General features: G+C 30.7%; 1 protein-coding gene across 2 annotated transcripts in view; it reads right to left on the bottom strand.

Moving 5' to 3' along the window:
• LOC129950247 (5'-nucleotidase) overlaps positions 1-21,673 on the bottom strand; it is a 69,934-nt gene extending 48,261 nt beyond the window's left edge. The window contains exon 1 of one of the 2 annotated variants that reach the window (XM_056062120.1): positions 20,916-21,673. The gene's annotated coding sequence lies outside the window, so the exon portion shown is untranslated. The remainder of the gene's footprint in view (positions 1-20,915) is intronic. The other variant, XM_056062121.1, reaches the window with a different exon arrangement.
• Between the last annotated feature and the right edge of the window lie 245 nt (positions 21,674-21,918).

Here is a 21,918-nt window from a genome sequence, read left to right on the forward strand (position 1 = left end):
TTGAGATAATAGCTTTTAACTAATTTTTACTTATAAGAAATATTGTTTTCAATATTCTAAAAAATGTAGAGAAAAATCGAATTGACAGTTTTTTTTACAAAAAATAAAAATCTAAAAAAAAGTATAAAAGTTGGTAAAAATTTATTTTCGACTCAAATATCTTTTCGAAACTTGTAGATATTGACTTTAAACTACTTTCATCTTTCAAAAAATATTGTTGTTAACATTCGGTAAAAATTGATACGAGTACGTATAGACAAACTTTTAAGCAAGACAAATCGACAGACGGGATGGGAAGTTAGCAGTGTGGGTCGCATCCCAGCCTCTTCTTAATATATTAAACAAATTAAGGTAAATGCAAAATCTCCGATTTAGTGCCTTAAAGATTCAATTCTTGAAGTTATTGAAGACATTGAATTATTCATGAAAACGAAACATATACCGAATCAGTCATGGAGCTCATATTGTTTTCCATTTTTTTTGACATACCCTCTATATTAACATTCATTGTTTTTCTTTTAAAAAACACGCGTTTTTAATATTCATTAAATAAAAAATACACATCACTACGTGACAAAAACTGTGTCGAATAGCTTAAATTGATCACACATCACACCTTTCTGTATAAATTAATGTTTTTTTTTAAACTTGATTGTTAAAAGGCATTCAATTCTTAGTTAACGAAAAACTGGAACAAATAAAATTAACAATTCAAAAAGTCCATCAATGATGCATCATCATCATCAAGCTAAGAGAAATGCTATCCATCATTTCATGCTAATTTTTGTGCTGATGGCAGGAAGTTTGTTTTTTCTTTTATTAAATTTTAAGTAATTATTTGTCTTTTCAATATGAGTACTAAAATGTTCAAGGTCTTTCGGCATATAGAAACAGAATTTCGAAAAATTTACGTTAATTTAGCCCGTCTTTAAAAATCTTTTCTTGAGCAAGTTCCGCTTAAAAACTACAATTTTTAATTATTTATGAAACAGTAGCAAAAGAAAATAACATTCAACAAAAAAAATGTATTTAACTATTTTTACGGTTTATCTTTTGTGTTGTGTAATTTTGTTTTGTAAACCAAATATTCCCATTTGTTTTTATCCCAACGCAAAACGGTTTTAAAACTCCTTTTTTTACGGACGTCATACGTGTCACATATAGTATAGTGCACATTTTTGTTTAATAACTTTTTTAAATTGGAAAACAAAATTAAGTTTATTTATAAACTCCCTAACTATAACTCGCATCAGTGGTTATACTACGAGCGTATAAAAGATGCGCTTAGATGATATCCCATAGAATGAAAACTCAGTTCATCATATATGCTACTCCCTTCCCTTGTATTCCTTTCATAAAATATTCTGCGCTAAATAAATTAAATTAAGTGTTCATTTTTCTGCACACTCAAATGCAAACGTTAATGTTCTTTCTACTTTTCATATCACTTGAGTTTAATCAATTTGATTAAAAAAAAGACGTTGATATTCTTTGCACCAACGACGTGCGAGTTGAAAAAAAGTTGATTAGAAGATAATAAATTTTCCTCTTGGTATAAGATTTCCATTTTAAAATTCCGAAAAAAAAAAACTTAATTAACCTTTTGAAGTTATATAAAATGTATTAAACAACTCATATCAGATTAAAAATCAGAGCTTTTATTGTCAACATTAAATTTTAAGAACCGAAAAAAAGAAAGAAATGTAACCTTTAATTTTCAATTTCCTTTACTTCAAAAATAAATTTGAAAGACATGCTTGAAAATTATGATTGGTAATTATTTTTTTCCTTTGGATGCCTCAAAAATAATTAAAAAGAAACTTGCATGATGGGTTTTGTATGATAATTAAGTTAATTGGAAAAATTCAGAGTTCATTTGAGAATTAAAATATATGAAAAAGTGGTCAAAGGTTAAAGTTAATTTCAATCAAAGGAGACAGTCAGTGATAATGGTGATTTCCCCAATATTAAATATGGTTTAAAAATTGATTAAAATACCCGCGTTTTGTTGGAAAATCTATCAATAGTATAGCAGAATTTTACACGAATAACAAAAACAATATCCGTAGTATGAATACTACCGATACAAGTTAAGGTAGAATCTTACTACGGATGGGTTTTTGACATTTATACGAGTCTCAAATGGATCTTATGTGATTTCGTTCTCAAATGTTGGTACGATTGATATTGCATTTGTATCTCGATGGAAGTGTTCGTTGAGTAGTTGTGAGTTTGGAATCATGTGTGTTTTCCATTGGGAATAAATTGATATTATTTAGTTTTGTTAGTGAAAATGGACTAACCGGGCTTAGTTTGCAAAAATAGAAAAGATAATTAAGTTTTGCTATGTTTTCATCAAAGGCTTATCACTGTTTAGATTAAATAAATCTTTTTGGTGTTACCACCGCAAAAGAAGATTTAAAAATGATTAAGTTTGACAGCACTTTCTAAAATGCAAATGGCGTTTCGATGTTTCTTCTTTTTTTTTAATAAGCGCACACTAAAAGGTATATATTACCCTTATTATGTAGACACAGTGTGAGCACTAGGAAAGGGAGAGAGGGTTTGAAAGGAGATGTCGGTGCACATTGGTTTTGAATTCCTGAATATTGCAATAGCTGGGAAAGATAGAGTGTGGCAAGGCATTCCACATTCGCATAGTACGGCTAAAGAACGAATCTCTGTACTTGACCGAAGATGGGCTCGAGGGTATATTGATGAGCATTCCTAGAAGCGCGAGTATTACGGTTGAACTGTTTAAGGGGAGGAATGCAGCTGGCTATTTCTCTAGAGCATAAACCATTAAAATAACGGTAAAAGAGGGTGAGACAAGAAACATTTCACCGATGTTCAAGTGACGTAAATGATCTTATGATGGTAATATTACCAATCAATCTAAATGCTCTACGTTCAATACTATCCAAGAGGTTTAAGGGTTTAAGTAAGTTACAGGAGCACCAGCCCAGATATGGGAGTTATACTCAAGCTTTGGACGTATATAAAACTTGTAAATAACAGCCAGAACAGAGGGGGAGAAAAACTTTCTGCATCGCCTTAGAAAACCCAAACATCTTGCTTAATTTTTGGCCACATCGCGTATGTAATCGTTCCACAAAAGGTGGTTGGTGATAAACATACCGAGAATATCGAGATGTTTAGTTTTCTTGATTTCAAGTGCCATTTATGGATAATGGCAGCGGGGTATATTTCGCTTTAACGATACAAGACAGCATTGTGTTTTCGAAGCATTCAATTCCACGCGGTTTCTTATTCCCCATTGTACATTGTTAGGTCGGAATTTAATGAAATTATCATATTTTGTTGTTGCAGTTCCACATCCGAAGAAGACGTATGTGAATCTGAAAACGAATATGAAAAGCTAAGAGTACTATCGTCAGCGAAACAATGTATTGAATTAGATGTTTCAGTCAGAGATCATTAATAAAAATGAGGAAGAGTGTTGGAGATAAAACAGAGCAATGGGGCACACCAGCATTTATTTTGTGGTTTTCAGACTTGAATCCATAGAATACAACTTGTATCGAATGATTCGAAAGGTAATTACTAATCCAATGAAGGAGGGATTCATGAAAACCGAAAGCACGCATTGTCGATAAGAGAGCCTGATGCCAAACCCTATCAAATGCTACTGAAATGCAAGAGAGATAGTTTGGTTTGTGTTAAAAAATAAGGAACTGAATAGTTCAGCAAAATATAAAAATACGCTACCTACTCCATGTGCAATTTTTTTTATTTGATATAAACCAAAACTATATTTTTCGTACACAAACATGCAAATAAACAGACCATAATGCATTATCTCTTAAACCAACTCCTCCACACAGGTTTTTCTTCACAAATTTTGAATCGACTCCCGACCGGAATTAAGTTAAATCAAGCTCATTTCAACTCGAATCATGAATATAAAGAATTGAGGCGAATACAAGTTAATGCAGTAGTCTACGAACAAACCCCCTTCTTGAAGTTTTTATTTTATGTCAAAGCTGAAATGAACTGTTTTTCTAGAATCTCAATTTCCAGATGTTTCCTTACCATTTCGTCTTGAAAATTGTCCATTTCATTAGTTTAGTTAGTTTCTTTTACTTAAGTTAATTTTAACTTTGGATTGTCACAAAGTTTTCTTATATTTGTGTTTTTGTTTTAGTTATTATTCTGACAGATCTTCTTTCAGTTGACGACTAATATATGTTTTTAAATTATAAATTATGATTTTTAAGATAAAAATTGACGTTTAAATTTTATAAAAGCTCATTATAGTTTTCAAAAAGAAGCTCTGAAGCATTCTACACTGATAACTCCCTATTCCGGTTGTGGATTTGTCTTGCTTAAAACCTTAACAAAATATTTATAACAATTTTTTGTGTTAAATAAATAATTTGAAGTCAATATTTTTCCTTGTTCTCCTAATAATTGAGTCGAAAACCACCTATTATCAGTTTTTTGATGTTTTTAAAAAAAAGTCAATTGATTTTTTGTTTTAAATGAACTTAAAGTTAGCAACAATATTTTGCATATGGTTAAATAGTTTGAATCTAAAATCTGTTTTTGCTAACGGCATTTTTAAAGATTTTATTTCTTACATAAAAAAATACAGATTACTAACTGGTTTATTTTTATATAAATTTTAATAAGTGTCGCAAAATAATGTTTTTTATAAGATAAAATTAGTTTGAAGTCAATATCTTCAATTTTTTAAAAGATGTTTAAGTCGAAAATCATTGAACCAACTCTTAGTAATGTTTTTACTCAAACATTATTTTAAAGATAAAATTAATTTTCGTTCGTAAAAAAATCGAGGTGTTAATTTTTTTTTATTTATAAGAAAATTATATAAGTTTGGTATCACAATTCAAATTGCTAGTGTTATTCGTTCGTGAGATATTTTGGAGTATTCAAAATGTTCACTGTTTTTAAATTTCTATGGTCAAGAAATCTTGAATCTTTCTGCATTATTTTATGTGTAACAAAATTTATTTAAAGTCGATATCTGTACTAATTCTTGAGATATCGACGATGAAAAAAGCTTCCCATACATACAAACGTACGTACAACCACAACCATATCTCTAAAAATATTTAATTTGGATTTTAGGGACCTTCAAACGCTGAGATATAATATGTATTTCTACCGATTACAATAGCTTCATATTTGAAATTACAAATAAAGTAATACAAAAATTACTTATAAAGTTAAGTTAATTTTAAGTGTTTTTCTTTTTGGATGAATTGATGTTAATTTATGTACAAAAAGTAGTAATTTCTATATTTTGAATGGATATACTTAAACCTTGCATTCAAAAAAATCTCTTTTAATCTTCGCTGCACCTCATCGATTCAAAAGTTTCGACTTTTAGAATTGCAGACCTCTTCGATTATTTTCGAACTAATATTCTCTAAATTAACGTTTACACTCACAATCATAAAGTGTCATTCATTTCGTGAAACCTGTCAAAATTAATTGTCAGTTAAAGTATCATGCTATTAGTTGTATGTTTTCGATTGACGATAGTGGATCGCATAACAATTTAATAACCCGCAAATTTAGTTAAAACCTTCTTTCAAAATTGGCAAATCGCTACCATCAGAATGACATTGACTATTATTACCAAACTTCAAAGTCTTAAATGTTTATCAAAAATGTATCTCTTTCTGTGTTTTATTAAACTTTACTTTCAAAACCGATAAAAGTATGACCCTGTATAAAAAGTTCGTTAACAGACTGATTTTTTTTTCATCTATGGAAAACTCATGATTCCAAATGCACAACTACTCAACGAACACAGCCACCGAGATACAAATGCAATCGTTCAAACATTTGAGAACGAAATCAAATAAGATCCATTCGAGACTCGTATAAATGTCAAAAACCCATCCAAAGTAAGATTATATTCTAGCTTTTATCGGTGTTATTCATACTATGGATATTGTTTTAGTTATTCCTGTAAAATTCTACTATACTATGGATAGATTTTTCAACAAAACGCGGCTATTGACTACAAACTTATTTAGTTTTATCGAAAATATTATTTAAGAAAAAAACTATAGCTTCTTTTGAATGAAATTAAAGTCCTATCAAAAATATTACTTAATTGGTTTAACAGAAAACACCACTATTTGAAATTTTGTATTAAAGTTCTTTAAAATGAAAATTTGCCGTATCACAATATATTTTGAAAATCTTTAAGAGAACCAACATTCATTTATCAGTGTGGGTTTCATTCAAGAAATTTGTTTGATATTGTGAATATGCGAAACAACGCAAGTATGGGTTTTATAGTATAGTAAAAGATATTTATTCTTGCAGGAACAAAATTATTCCAAAGGTATTAAAAAAATATATCCAATGAGTATGAGTAGCAGATTTATAAACATTGAAACCCACACAAGAACATTAATGCTAAAAGTATAAAAACATAGATTACGCTTACGCGGAAACAAAAATAAAGTGGGTTGTTACGTGTATATGTTATTTAGAATAGTTTTACTCAAAATATAGACATCTATCTTGACACTATTGACAAGTGACAGACCCACGTTATTTTGCTTGAAAAGTCTTCAATTTATATTGAGAACGATGACGCCACGATAATAAAGCATAAACACTTCATTTTTATAAGTTCGTTTCTGCCATACTTTTAATCGAGATTGTTTTGTTTATTTTTATGAGACACTATTATACAGAGTTTCAGAATCCTACTTAAAATCTTTATGAGATTTCTCTGAACATAATGATAATAATTATGATACAAATATTTGCACCTAATAAAACTCCTAATCCTGAAACAAATTAAGTTATAACAATAAAAACTGAAGGAGCTTATCCAAACTGTTTAGATTAAATTTGAACATCAGTTAAAATAATTTCAAAAGAAAATTGGACACGGATTATTACTGATTCTGAAACGATTATTAAGATGCATGTGAATTACCATCGTCGGTTTTCTTTTTTCATTGTTAAACTATTTACGAGAAAATTTAAAAGCAGGTTTTGAAAAATATGCAAAACTGCTATGTCTTAACATCGTCACCAACTATAAAGTTTTTGTTTCAAAAGTGAACGTTGTTAGTTATTAACTTCCCATAGGAATTTATTGTAATGGGTCCAATTTGTCAAATTGAAAATTTTGACATTTCTCGACGTTTTAAGATCCCTAGAGTCGAAATAAAAGATTTTTAGATAGATGTCTGTGCTTGCGTGTGTACGAACGTTCGTACGTCCGTACGTTCACGACGTTTTTTCGTTGTCCATAGCTCAAGAACCAGAAGAGATATCGACTTCAAATAAATTTTGTTATACAAATAAAAAGGCAGAAAGGGCTCCCAAGAAAATTGTGTGGGTGGTTTTTTTTACCATAGCAATTTAAAAAAAGGTGAAAATTTTGACTAACCCTAAATATCATACGAACCAAAAACGCTAGAGACTTGAATTAAATTTTAAATAATGTATTGTAACGTGAAAAAATCCATATAACGGTTTTTTAATAAACAAAAAAAAATGAAAAAAAAATTTGTCACCTCCAAAATTTTACGAATACATAATGATTTCATCTCCAAAACAATTTTTGCAACGAAAAATAATGTTTTTGACATCTGACAAAATTTTTAGAAAAATCGAATTGACAGTTTTTTTTTATAAAAAATAAAAATATAAAAAGAGGCTGGGATGCGACCCACACTGATAACTTCCCATCCCGTCTGTCGATTTTTCTTGCTTAAAAGGTTGTCTATATGTACTCGCATCAATTTTTACCAAATTTGCGTACTATTTTTTGTAGATTTTATTTTTTATGAAAAAACAGACTGTTTGGATTTTTATATAAAAATCACTGAATATCGAAAACAATATTTTCTGTAAAATAAAATAAGTTTGAAGCCAATATTTTTAATTTTTAAAAAGCTATTTGAGTCGAAAGTAAATTTTTACCAAGTTTTAGTATTGTTTTTTGTAGAGTTTCTTAAAAATTCTACAGAATGTTGAAAAAAATATTTTCTATAAGATAAAATTAGTTTGAAGCCAATATTTTATAGTTTTGAAAAGATATTTGAGTCAAAAATCAATTTTTACCAACTTTTGTTAAATTTTTTTTAGGTATTTAATTTTTTGTAAAAAAAACTATCAATTCGAATTTTTTCAAAATTTTACTAAATGTTAACAACAATATGTTTTAAAAGATATAAGTAGTTAAAAGCCAATATCTACAATTTTTGAAAAGATATTTGAGTCGAAAATCAATTTTTACCAACTTTTATTAATTTTTTTTTAGGTTTTTATTTTTTGTAAAAAACTGTCAATTCGATTTTTCTCAATATCTTTCAGAATGCTTAAAACGATATTTCTTATAAGATAAAATAAGTTTGAAGTCTAACTTTCAAGTTTTTGAAAAGATATTTGAATCCATATTCAATTTTTACCAACTTTTGTTAATTTTTGTTCGGTTTTTAATTTTTTATAAAAAAACTGTCAATTCGATTTTTCTCAAAATTTTACTGAATGTTGAAAACAATATTTTTTGAAAGATAAAAGTAAATTAAAGCCAATCAAAGTTTTGAAAAGATATTTGAGTCGAAAATCAATTTTTACCAAATTTTATTAATTTTTTTTTAGGTTTTTATTTTTTGTAAAAAAACTGTCAATTCGATTTTTCTCAAAATTTTACTGAATGTTGAAAACAATATTTTTTGTAAGATAAAATAAGCTTGAATCCTAAATTTTAAGTTTTTGAAGAGATATTTGAATCGATATTTAATTTTTACGAACTTTGAGTAATGTTTTTTTTAGATTTTTATTTTTTATAAAAAAAAACTGTCAATTCGATTTTTCTCAAAATTTTATCAGATTTCAAAAACATTATTCTCCGTTGCTCAAAACTGTTTTGGAGATGAAATCATATGTTAGTCGTTAAATTTAGGAGGTGACTAATTTTTTTTCTCAGTTTTTTTGATTTAGAAAAAAAAACCGTTAGATAGATTTTTTTTCAAAAAATATACTTCTTTGAGATCACGTTACAGTTTATTATATAAAATTTAATTCAGGTCTCTAGCGTTTTTGGTTCGTAAGATATTTAGGGTTAACCAAAATGTTCACCTTTTTTTTAAACTGCTATGGTAAAAAAACCACCCACGCAATTTTCTTGAGAGCCCTTTCTGCATCTTTCTGCCTTATTATCTGTATAACAAAATTTATTTGAAGTCGATATCTCTTCTGGTTCTTGAGCTATGGACGACGAAAAAAACGTCGCGAACGGACGGACGTACGGACGTACGAACGTACGAACGTACGAACGTACGTACACACGCACGCACAGACATCTTTCTAAAAATCTTTTATTTCGACTCTAGTGACCTTGAAACCTCGAGAAATGTCAAAATTTTCAATTTGACAAATCGAACCCATTACAATAACTTCCTATGGGAAGTTAAAAAAACATTACTCAACGTTGGTAAAAGTTGAATATCGATTCAAATATGTTTATAAAAACTTGAAATTTAGGCTTCAAACTTATTTTATATTATAAGAAATATTGTTTTCAACATTAGGAAAAATTTTGAGAAAAATCGAATTGACAGTCTTTTACAAAAAAATAAAACTCTAAAAAAAACAATACTAAAACTTGGTAAACATTTACTTTCTAGTCAAATAGCTTTCCAAAAATTAAAAATATTGGCTTCAAACTTATTTTATTTCACAGAAAATATTGTTTTCGATATTCAGTAATTTTTATATAAGAATCCAACAGTCCATTTTTTCTTTAAACAAATAAATTCTACACAAAATGGCACGCAAATTTGGTAAAAATTGATACGAGTACATATAGACAAACTTTTAAGCAAGACAAATCGACAGAGAGAGAGGATGGGAAGTTATCCTCTTTTTACTTTTTTTTCACATCATTATGAATTTCTTCTGCACGTTTTTGAATTATGGTGTTTTCAAACTGTCATACATTTTCGCCTTAAAGTACACTTTTAGCAATTTTTCAAAAGCGTTACCACACACAATACAACACAAAATAGAATTAACATTTGTATCTTTAAAACTTCTTGTTAAGCATTTTTAAAATTCATTAAACCGTGTCAAACCCTATAAACCGAATATTTAAAACTTTTGTCTCATTTCTAAAATATCTACATTTTTCAAAACTTTTTTTATTGTTTTTTTTTAACCATTTTTGAGTTGATAATTTTCGTATTATCCAATTTACTTGAAATTCCTTAAATCTTGTTCTTTTTATTAATTATTATTTAATTTGGTAAATTTGTTAGAATGAGTTAATAACAAGCTGTTGATGATAAACTTAGAATCTCAACCAAAAATCACACAGCGAAACAACTAATTAAAACAATTGAGTGTGGAAAATGACATTTTTGTTTTATTGTTGTTTAAAGCGTGGGTCTTTTTAATTTTGTATTTTATTTTGTAGATTGGGGAAGTCCCGAATAATATTTGTTCGTTCTGTTTTCTTTAAAGTTTAAACATACCATTCTATTGAAATTCTTCGTTTCGCATGAGCAGGGTACGAAATCAATCTTTAAACAAACTTTTCGCCTTTACATTGCTTCAGCGTTATTCTATTAGTTACAAATTTCCAACAAAATTATTATAACTCATCTCACGTCTATCACTCGGAGAGGATTTTCATGGCTCATCTGTAATGTAAAATCTTAAAACTTATTCCCAGTAAAAATTTCCAATTGGATTTGATTTACATAGATTTTAGACTTTAACACCTCAAAAGGTTTTTTTTTTTTTTTGTTGCCATTTTCCTTGACAATATGTCTACCCTGATTTTTCTGTGGAAATATTTCCCTAATCCCAAAAAAAGATTGAGAACGTGAATTATGCTAATGTTTTGTTCGACAACATTTTGATTCCAAGAAAAATTCGCGATAGAAACAATATTTTTGTAGGAGTTTTAAATAATTCAAAGGAAACAGAATGAATTGGTTTTATTTGGGGAATAAATTGAACAAGGTAGATATTGAACTATTTATATGCAAATAAAATTATAAAATCAGAACTATTCGTATCGGAATAAATCAAATTAGAGAGTTGTTGTTTATTATTGTGAAATGGTACATGCCTTCAAAAAGTATACACTACAAGTAAAAAGTTAATTTTGGACTATTTGATTAATCCCCTTTTTTTGAATACTTTTGGCGTCAATAGTTGCTTGAATATTGGCTTTCGGTACTTAAAAAGCTTCTGGTTTGTCGGAAAAAAATAATAATTAAACAAAATACAATAAAAAGTAATCGAGAGGCGTTAAGTTGCTCGAACGATGGATCCAGTTAGTAGGTTAGGTTAGGTAAAAGTGGCTGTTGGTTGGGAAGTCCAACACACTCAGACCAAAGTATGGTCCGTTGTGGTACCACATGGATCAGTTGATCAGCTTAACTCGTCGAATCATTTGGAGCTCCGAAGGAAGCGTAGGAGACAAATAATGTCAGATTTTTTTAGATCGCTGGTATCGTTGAAGTACTAGTCTCCAAGGTGGATTCTACGTCTTTGTGATAAGGCAGGGCATGTGAACAGAAGATGGGAGATTGTCTCCTCCTCCTCGTCCATGCAACTCCTACAAAAATCATTTGCAGGTGCTCCAAGTCGAATAGCATGCCTTCCTATTAAGCAGTGCCCAGCCAGGACACCTATAACGTAGCTAATGTGCAATATACTCAGAGAGATTAATTGTTTTGTCGCTGAACAGGTGGTGGTGTTCTTCCACCTGAAGTTTGTTTTCTCTATGATATCTTGCTTTAGCATGAGTTAACGTAGCTATTCTAGCATTGTGAGCCAGCAGAGGTTAAGTTGTTCCGCTTTTTGCAAGTTCGTCAGCTTTGCAATTTTCTGGAATATCTCTATGGCCCGGCACGCAGAAAAGGTGAATGTTGGACTGTGTAGCCATCTCCGTAAGAGATGATCGACAATTTAGGGCTGTTAGTGAGGGTTTGGAGACAGAGTCTAGGGACTTTAACGCAGCTTGACTATCCGAGAAGATGCGTATATCATTAGTTGATTTAACGTTTTCTTTAAGCCAGTATATGACATCTTTTATAGCCAGGATTTCAGCTTGGAACACGCTACAATGATCGGGTAGACGAAAGGAGAGACTTAAGTTTAGTCTATCTGAGTATAAGCCTCCACCAACCCCATCATCCATTTTGGATCCGTCTGTATAAAAGTTTATAGGATCATAGTTCAAAAATGATGTATTCTCCCAAGAAGACCTGGGAGGTATAGTCACTTTGAAGCTATAGTTATTAAACTGAGGATGCGGTATGGTGTAATCAATATTACTGTTTATAGTTCTGAACGAGTTCAAAATAGTGGTGTGGCCAATAACATTCTAATTCAAAGGAGGGGTGAAGGTATGTGAGCGACCTTTGGTTTCAGGACTGATCTGGAGATAAATTCTCGAGAATTATTGACCCTACTCAGCCTCTACAACTCGACAAGTTCGACGCTCGAGTTAGTAGGAGCTTTTCAAGAAATAAAGTTGTCACAAAATTGATTATGTAGTCAATGCTTAGCTGATCAATTTTCGGAAACACAAAATCAGTCAGCATGGCTTAAAAGCGCTATTCATTCACAGTTACGGCAGATTTTTTGGGAGAACTAAGGCCCGATAATTCTACCAGGGCATGAATTGATGCTATGGTGGAAATTGGCTTGACTAATTCCCTAACAGAACATGATATCCAAACAAATACTCTATATGCTACAATTTTTCTAATTGACAAAGCCATTTAACCAGAAATGATCTTCATTCCAAAACACCGTTAAAGTGGACGAAGTGCTCTATGAGCTATACCTACCGAAGAATTATTTTTTCAATTAAATTATCCAGAATTTAAAAGCGTTGTTCTGGTATTAACTTGAAAACATTAACCTGTTCGAACATACAGGGATGCCAAACGGAGAGGCAGATACGAACAAACCTTGATGATACAAATGCGTCAAACAGGATTCACAAGGCAAAGTCATAGAATTGCTTGTCATTCTAATTTATAATAAAGAAATCGATTTAACAAAGAATTGGTGTTTTTAATTTGTCTTAATTATTTTTCACTTTACATAGAATGACACTGAGACAAACCAGTGGTGAAACAATGGTGAAACTTGAAGCTTTAAAAAACACTAGAAGGAGTATTTTGAAGCAAAATACGTCCACAGTAGTGAAGCGCAACAAGAATTGAAATCTGAACAGCATCAAGTCAAAAGATCTCAGCTTGATCGCTCAACTATCCATATAAACCATACAATTGTCAAAAATCTGCGCCGCATGAATCCAAAAGTAAAAGTTCACAGAACTTTTGCTTCAGTTTGCTCTTTAGCTTCGGCTTCAACTTCGCATTGCAGCTCTGCTTTGGCTTTACCACTGTGTTTAGCCAGTAACAGAAAAGAATATTTCAACAAAATTTTAAGCACTATTCACATGAGTACGACCAACGAATAAACGATTATTCGTCGATTTCGACTTTTCTTTCCTATCATCGCGAATGAAATTTGACTTTGACAACCGAAACCAAAAGAAGAATGATTTTTTTAGGTTAAGTACGCGCTATTATTTTATTCGTTGCAAGTGTGAATAACGTGGAACGCGAATAAAGTTTGACAGTTCGTATCTACTAAATTTATTAATATATGATATTGAATAGTAAAAGTATGCATAATAAATCATAAAGAAACTTTATTGCTATCGTTTTGTTAAGAATTTTTGTGGAAATATGTCTTTAAACGTATATTAACTCAGGGGTGGCAACTAGTGGCTGCTGCGATTTCGAGTCAGCTGGTCGTTAAAAACCTTATGGCTGAAACATAAACACGCATCAGCTTCGGTTTCGTTTGCGTTACGTTGGGCCTGCTTCGAGGTTGCTTGAATGACACTTCCAATATGACATTTCTAAAATGGCACTTCTGTCATTAGCAGCTGTTATTTTATTCTCAAAATGAAAGAAGTAATAAGTTTTGAAACCGAAAAAAAATAACTTTATCGCTGAATTAGCTTACACAGCCTTTAATAACCAATTGGAATCCCTCCAAAAGCAAATGTATTTTGTTTGTTGACTTTTTTACAGCTATTGAGCTGTCAGACAAAGAAAATGTTTAGCAAACTTGAACTACAATTCCGTTTGAAGTCACATTAAGTAACACAACGTTATTTCCTTTCGACTGTCAAATGAAACGCGAGGTCGAAGCTTTATTGTGATAACATGCATTGAATTCCTATGGCTGAACTCGTAAACGTCAGCCGAAGCCATAGCCGAAGCTGATGCGTGTTTCTGTTTCAGCCCATAGGTATGAGACAGATGAGACGTGTTCAGAGAAGAACTCTCAGCTCAATTCGAATCAAAGATAAAAGTCTCAGACAAATACTTAAAGTTTCGAAACACAAAACAAAGGTGAAAATTATCGAATACTAAAAATATCAACTATCAATTCGATATATTCGATCTATTTTTTAACTTTTATCATTTGTTCTAGTTTTCTCAATTATCATAAGTACAATATTCTTAAACACGCCTTATCCTAAATGTCACAATAACCTTTTGAATAATTTTAAAACCTTTGGATTTGCGTTAAATATTTCTCACACAAAATTTGACAGTTCAAAAGATAAACTTAATAAATTAGTAAGAATATTTAATCTATTGATTTAAGATGTTGAACCATGGATATCCTTAATATTTTCACTGGCTTGTTGCTAGGAAATTATTTAATTTTTTGAAATACACAGCTAATTGCTGGCTTACATCTGAGGTCACGTAGTAAAGAACTTAATTCCCTTCACTCACTAAAAATTCATGTGCTAGTAATAGCTCTGGGGATCTGAAAAAAGGAACAGTCGTTCATTTCTCATGTAAATAGTATAATTAATGAAATGTAACTTAAGAACAAGTAATGAAATTGGTGTTTGTACATACGTATACAAAGGATGGGTCAAATTTAAGTTTCATTGTTTTTTTTTTAAACTGTATTCAAATAAACAAATCAATTGATTTTGTTTGTGTTTTATGACTTTATTAATACGATCGAACATTTATATTGTTTATGAAACGTATTAAATTTATGCACATATATGAACAGTAAATAAATATTTTTCGTAAAGTTTCCTGGTATATAACCTATAACGAGATAATATCAATTTTCATTGGAACCCATAACAATAGAATTTAAGAACATGATATCCAAACAAATGCGAGTAGGAATAAGTTTACACACTTTCAGTTTCAGTTGCACGTACATATAAAACACTTTTATTTGTAAGATAAGATTTTTATTTATTTAAGTACTTAATAGCATTCGGAAACACAATACAAACGAATGAATCTTTTCGTATCATTTCAATGGTTCTTAGAAAATAATAACGAACAATGAACGAATAAAGTCAATTCTTATAAAAGGAAAACGATCTAAATACAATGAAACAAGGTGTATTTATACGTAACGGAATAAGTACATACATATTGCAAATCTCAAAAACTAACTGTTGTCAGTTTATATTCTAGGAATCTTCAAAGACTCCAGAGACTCATTTATTATATTAACCATGATAAAATAGAGTAATATTTTGATTTTCTTCCCATAATTTTGTAATGCTCATAAGTAAAATTTTGGCCAAAAAGTTCTTTTCAAAAGAACAAAGTGTTTTCAAATAAAAGGTTTTCTTTGGAACACTCCACTTTTTTAAAAGCTGTCACTTTCGGATCTCTCATGTTTTGACATAGAGCGTAACTTTAATCTGTCATCTTCCAAATTTTGACAGGCAGGGAACATTACTGTAAATTACAAAATTGTCTTTAAAAATGGTGACTTTATCACGATAAAAATTAAATTAGTAAAATAAAAAAATAAATTAGGTGGCGCAACAGTCCGTAGAGAACCAGGGCCTAGTGACTTACAACACGCAACCATTTCTTTGTGTGACCACTGTTGTCAGGAATGGATAATAAATCAATAAACAATAAAGCATTATTCACATGAGCACGACCAACGAATGAACGAATATTCGTCGATTTTGACATTTCTTTCACATGAGAGTTTTTAATTCGTCGCGAATGAATGAACAAGAATGATTATTTTAGGTTAAGTACGCGCGATTATTTTATTCGTTGCGAGTGTGGATAATGTGGAACGCGAATAAAGTTTGACAATTCGTATAAACTTAAATTTTGTTCGCGACGAATAAATTTGTTTTCTTAAATTTATTAATATATGACATTAAAAAGTAAAAGTATGTTTCATAAATCAAATAGAAACTATATTGCTATCGTTTTGTTCAAAATTTGTGTGGAAATAATGTCTTCAAACGTATAAAAATTCACATTCTGTAATTCATTCGTCCTTCGTTGGTCGCGCTCATGTGAATACTACTTAAAATTAATGTGATGTAGAAATTCTTAAATAAGAACTTCACTTGGGCGCAGACATGACGTTACGTCGTTACTAGACAGTATAAACAGAAAAGGGCCAAGACGGCTTCCCTGGGTAGCAACAGAGTGAGGAACAAAAGATTTGGAACGATCATTTCTAAATTTTATCTCATAGGATCTGTTTTCAAGGTGTGATTTGATCCAAGCTAAGAAAAATGGTGAAAAACCAAGAGCTTTAATTTTAAATAAAAAAGTTTCGTAGCTAAGTTGGTCAAAAGCTTTAGTAAAGTCAATGTATACAGAGTCAACTTCATAATCTTATTTTAAAGCGTTTGAACGTATGTTTGAGAATTTGAGAAGATTTGTAACTGTTGAACTTGTTTCACAAAATTTTGTTACACTTTCACAAACAACTTGTTCAAACACTTTAAGAATAGAAGAAAGTTTTGCAATAGGCCTGTAGTTTTTTTGTAGTTTGTATCCGCCTTGTTACCTTTCTTGAATTGGATCTTGGGACATTTGCCTGTTTTTAGAGAAAGTTTGAATATGAACGTAACTAAAGCATTTTTACACTCTTTTAATACTATCGTGGGAATACCATCGGGAGCGGCTGAGGAGTCGTCATTCAAAACGGACAGAAGATCAAGGACTATACTCTGTGGCACAGGGATATGACTACAAGTAGCTTATACTTCATCAAAAGCGTTACAGTCTCAAACAATTGTTGAATTGTATCCAATGAAAGGTTCTTGTAAGTGAAATTTACTGAAAAGCCATCTGATTTTTTCTTTAAGTTGACAAGTTTCCAAAATTTCTAATGATTCTCTTTTAAAGAGGTGCCCCTATCAGCAACATAACTAGCGTATTTAAAAATTAGAAAAAGACTTATTTTCATTAAATAGTTAAAACTAAAAAGAGAAGTGGATTGAAGGCAGAACTTTGGGTTTTTTTTTCCATGGCTTAATTCTTTTGTTACGCAGTACACACAACTGTTTCTTGGTTTCTTTAAATGTTCGACAATTATCAAAGATCTGATAAAAATTTTAAACACAAAAATGTATCAGCAATTCCAGAAATGGTTAAGTTTTCAGACTACCACTCAAAATAAGGCCTACTGAAATCAAAATTATATAACAATTAAAGGAATTACTGTTTGTCTATTAATTAATTGAATTAAGAATTCAGAAAACGACATAAAATCGTATTTTGCAAGGCTTTTAAAGATTTGTTTTTTGTTTGCATAACAGCTCAAGTCGAATAGTTGCCAACAACTAACAACAAATATAATGCCGACATTTAGGGAAAAATCATCTTTAGTGATAAGGCCCATTTTTACAGCAGAGAAGTTAAGTTAACAAACAGAATTGTCTTATTTGGGTTGTTGAAAAGCATCTCCTTAACGTTTGGTGTGGTTTTTGAGCAGATTTTATGATTAAACATTACTTCTTCGAAAATGAGATTGGTGCAACTGTTACGTAGAAGACATTGATTTGATAGGTGTTTATTTTCAACAAGATCATGGTACTTGTCACACAATTCACAAATCAATTGCAGTTTTCAAAAAAAAAAAAAATTGTGAGGCCTATGCATCATCACCCGTGTTTTTTGGCATTCTATAAATAGTGTAGCAGAAAATTCCCAAGAAAACGCATCGGCAGTAGCCTGATTTTTGTATTTAAAAATTGGTACAACTGAAAGAAGACCTGTCAGAATAATAATACAAAAAACACACAAATACAAGAAAGTTTTGTGAAAATCAAAAGTCAAAATAATTCCAGCAAAAAAAACAACTAAAACTATTAAAATGGACAATTTTCAAGAAGAAATGGTAAAAAAATATCTAAAAATTGAGATTCTATAAAAAATAACGTTCATATAACAATTGCAGCTTTGACATAAAATAAAAACTTCAAGAAGGGGGTTAGCATATTCTTATATGGTGCTGATCTATTCAGTTTTTCATTGTTTAACATGAATCAGACTATCTCACTTGCACTTTAATAAGAAACATCAAAACACCAAGTGCTGTCAAACTTAATCATTTTTAAATCTTCTTGTGCAGTGGAAACACCAAAAAGATATATTTAATCTATCTGAGATTAACCTTTGGTGGAATCATAGCAAAACTTAATTATCTTTTCTATTTTTGCAAATTAATTCCGGTTAGTCCATTTTCACTAACAAAACTAAACAATGTCAATGTATTCCCAATGGAAAACACACATGATTCGAAATGCACAACTACTCAACGAACACTTCCATCGAGATACAAATGTAATTTCAATCGTGCCAACATTTGAGAACGAAATAACATAAGATCCATTCGAGACTCGTATAAATTTGAAAACCCATCCGTAGTAAGATTCTACTTTAACTTTTATCGGTAGTATTCATACTACGGATATTGTTTTTATTATTCGTGTAAAATCCTACTATACTATTGATAGATGTTTTAACAAAACCCGGGTATCGTTTTGCTTGTACCACCGAAAATATCGCTGCTGTAAGTGAAAGTGTTGCCGAAGACCCGAATGTGTCGATTCCTTGCCGTTCTAAGGAATTTGGATCAACACCTACATAGATCCATAAAAAGTCCAGCTCACACAAAAACTGAAACCAGCTGACCGTGCACAACGTCGTCGTAGATACGTCTAATGGGTACTTAAACAACTGACGGTGGACGGCTTGAAGTAATAGAAGAGACAAGAGAGCCATATAGATCAAGATCATGTATTTTGACCCCGCTGGCTGACTACGTAAAAGACCGTGTTTATGCAGATAAACCTTTAACTCTTGAGCACTTAAAAACCAACATTCGTCAAGTTATGGCTGAGATACCACCCAATATGTGTCAAAAAGTGATAGAAAATTACCTCAAAAGAATCGACGTGAGGTCGAAGCTCCATTGTGATAGCATGCATTGAATTCCCATGGCTGAACTCGTAAACGTCAGGTGAAGACGAACCTGAAGCGTGTTTCTGTTTCAGCCATAAATATCATGAAAACGAAATATTTTATATTTATGTTTATTTACGTTTACTTTTAAAACCGCAAAATGGATAACCCTATTCGTTCCTTTTAGGAAATGGTCGTTTTTTTTTAATATCAAATTAAAATCTCTGATTGGAAAACCTGTATAAAAGTTAGTCCATATTTTTGACCAAAATGAAGATAGAATCCTTTATGGCCATGCTTTGAAATTTTAATTTCTATTTAAGGTCTTTAAAAGTCTGTATTCTTACAATCAATATTAATGCCATGCTACATAATCAATTTTCATTATTTAGTCCTCATTCTTAGCTTTTTTTAACCCTTTTAGGAAAAAGAAATTTCATTAAATCGGAATAATAAAAAGGAAGGTACACATAAACAAAGTGTTATGTTTTTCCTTTTTGTTTGTCTTGAATTCTAAGGTACATTTTTGCATCTTTTTATACTTTATTTATGCTGTAATGTTGTATCTTCAAAAAGAAAACAACAACACCCAGCAGGAAGAACTTAAGTAATATTGTGTGTGAAAATAGCGTCCATCACTGTTGCAAGGCGAGTGCAAAAAGAAAGTAATTACATTAAATAATCAATGACTTTGCGTCGGTGGGTACTAATTCACCTGGAAAATTTGTATCTAATTTATGAAGATTCATATATACTACCGACCTTACCATAGACAGACAGTCTTTTTCTGGGAAAATATTAGAAATTTATTGAGGACAATATTGTTTGTTGTAGGTGGACTATAATATAGTGTTATGTTTAACTTCTTGACTTAATCAACTCGGTGCTTCTAGGAACTCATGTAGAATGCATTTGTATCTTTCTATCTTTAAGGCATTTCTTTATAGAGACTGACATCAGACCAATTTAGTGTAACTAACCAGAGTCAATTTAAATATAATTTGACATTCCAACTTTAAACGAGTAACTGACAATCGAAATTTTCTCTAAATGTATCTATAAGATTCTTTTGCATTGTATTCAGTAGATAGTGTGGTTAGATTTGTTGTATCTTTTTTTTTGTTGTCAAGTATCTTTTTTATTGACTGGGAATGTTACCCTGTCAACCTCTCTGTATTGTACTTGACCTTGAATTTGAGTGGAATGCCCTCTAAAATTTCCATTAGATTCTTTTCTATCTTTTTTAGGTGTTTTCCCATAAGAATCGCTGAAAATGTTAGGTACATAAATTCGATTTCAATACAAAACAAAAATTCGAAAAACCTGTTTCACCCTTTTTTGTGCGTTGTGAATTATTGTGATGTGAATTCAAATCAGGGAAGTGGTGTGGTGTGGTTGATATGTGATTTTGAAATTCAAGGTGTTGTTAAAATTATTAATAAATTAATACAAAAAAAAAAACAAATAAATTATGTGTAGCTGTTAAGTTATTTAATATTCTCTAAAGCTTCATGCAAAGTTATATTATCCTTTAGATACTTTTAAATGTATATAGATACCTTCACAAAACGTAACATTAAGATACTTTTACTTTAAGTTTATTAAAACAAAAAAAGAACAAAATTTTACCTTCTTCCCTGAGACTCTGCTTTGACTTGAAGAAGTTTAATCAATGAGATTCGTTGGTATGGCAATTTTAAGAAAAGAAAAGGTAGAACTTTCAGGAAGGAAACAGAGGTATGAATATTTAATTATATTTCTTTTCACAAACTTCACTCTGAAATTTTTGTATGATTTTTCTCCTTGAATTAAGGACGATATAATTTTTTGCACTTTTTTCACTTCAACACAAAAATTTTTTAAAGGTACCTACATATATGATGTGTAATGTAGGAAGTTGGTACTTTGAAACAAAAAGTTGAACCGCACTCAACTTTGGTTATGCGACTATGGATCTTTATCGATTCAACCGAACGAGTACTTAGAGAATACTGGATGTACAGATAGAATTGTTCGCGTTCAAAACCATGTAAAGACGTAGGTATCTGAAGTCGTCCGCCGTCGCGTCGCGTCGTCGTCGTGTCGTTGAATTCTAAAGAGAAAACTCACAATTACCTATCTACGAGTATATCAGCCTTCACCTTACTTCAAACGACGACATATATGAGATATGAGTACAACAGGAAAGGGATTGTACCTACAATAACAAATCTTTAAGATACTTTTTGTTTGGCTTTTAAAGAGAAAATAAAAGTTGGTTCTCCAGAAAAGTTTAGTTTACACTTAAAATCACGCGCACGTGCGTTGAACGTCAGATAATATTCTAAAGGTTGACACCAACTCTCAAAACCTATATTAACGACGAAAGCGTTGTTCCAATCTGAATGCCTTTTAAAATGATACTGAGGTATGAATACTTTGGCTGACCTCGTTATACCGCAAAATTCGCAGTTGAATGTTAGATTTGTTTTGAATCAATTTTTCAGGTCCGTCTTGATAGAGTTTCGCTTTTATTGTCTATTTAAGAGATAAAATATGCGTTCGATTGAATCAAAATAAAAAACAAAACACTACGTCACTGGGTGATTAATTTTAGCACATTAAGAGGTCTATTAATTTTTTTTTATTTATT

Source organism: Eupeodes corollae, chromosome 3, assembly GCF_945859685.1.
Source record: "Eupeodes corollae chromosome 3, idEupCoro1.1, whole genome shotgun sequence".
NCBI lineage: Eukaryota > Metazoa > Arthropoda > Insecta > Diptera > Syrphidae > Eupeodes > Eupeodes corollae.